Here is a 1,194-nt window from a genome sequence, read left to right as displayed (position 1 = left end):
TTAGTTAGAGTCACGCCAAGATATTTTATATTGTTTGTGACTATTGAGAAGGGTGTTGTTTCCCTAATTTCTTTCTCAGCCTGTTTATTCTTTGTGTAAAGAAAGGCCATTGACTTGTTTGAGCTAATTTTATATCCAGCTACTTCACTGAAACTGTTTATCAAGTTTAGGAGTTCTCTGGTGGTATTTTTAGGGTCACTTATATATACTATCATATCATCTGCAAAAAGTGATATTTTGACTTCATATTTTCCAATTTGTATCCCCTTGATCTCCTTCTGTTGTCGAATTGCTCTGGCTAGGAATTCAAGTACAAAGTTGAATAGGTAGAGAGAAAGTGGGCAGCCTTTTCTAGTCCCTGATTTTAGTGGGATTGCTCCCAGCTTCTCACCATTTACTTTGATGTTGGCTACTGGTTTGCTGTAGATTGCTTTTATTATATTTAGGTATGGCCTTGTATTCCTGATCTTTCCAAGACTTTTATCATGAATGGGTGTTAGATCTTTTCGAATGTTTTTTCCATGTCTAAGGAGATGATCATGTGGTTTTTGTCTTTGAGTTTGTTTATATACTGGATTATGTTGAAGGATTTCCGTATATTAAACCATTGCGCTCTAGCCAGGCGTCCTCGTTAGAGTGATATTGTCTTTAAACCCCACGTGGCAATCCCTGATGCACCGCTGTGATGCCCAGGGAAGACAGGGCGACCTGGAAGTCCAACTACTTCCTCAAGATCATCCAACTTTTGGAGGATTACCCAAAATGCTTCATTGTGGGAGCAGACAATGTGGGCTCCAAGCAGATGCAGCAGATCCGCATGTCCTTCCGAGAGAAGGCTGTGGTGCTGATGGGCAAGAACACCATGATTCGCAAGGCCATCAGGGGCCACCTGGAGAACAACCCAGCTCTGGAGAAACTGCTGCCTCACATCCGGGGGAACGTGGGCTTTGTGTTCACCAAGGAGGACCTCACTGAGATTTGGGATATGCTGTTGGCCAATAAGGTGACAGCTGTTGCTTGTGCTGATGCCATTGCCCCGTGTGAGGTCACTGTGCCAGCTCAGAACACTGGTCTGGGGCCCGAGAAGACCTCCTTCTTCCAGGCTTTGGGCATCACCACGAAAATCTCCAGAGGNACCATTGAAATTCTGAGTGACGTGCAGCTGATAAAGACTGGAGACAAGGTGGGAGCCAG

General features: G+C 44.4%; 1 pseudogene across 1 annotated transcript in view; it reads left to right on the top strand.

Annotated features, from left to right (window-relative positions):
* The first annotated feature begins 641 nt into the window (after positions 1-641).
* Positions 642-1,194, top strand: part of LOC110295791 — a 6,698-nt pseudogene continuing 6,145 nt past the window's right edge. Inside the window, exon 1 of the transcript XR_002378109.1 lies at positions 642-1,189. The product of XR_002378109.1 is annotated as a 60S acidic ribosomal protein P0 pseudogene (transcript). The remainder of the gene's footprint in view (positions 1,190-1,194) is intronic.

Source organism: Mus caroli, chromosome 1 (genome assembly GCF_900094665.2).
Source record: "Mus caroli chromosome 1, CAROLI_EIJ_v1.1, whole genome shotgun sequence".
Classification (NCBI taxonomy): Eukaryota; Metazoa; Chordata; class Mammalia; order Rodentia; family Muridae; genus Mus; species Mus caroli.
This window is presented reverse-complemented; position numbering and strand designations above follow the sequence as displayed.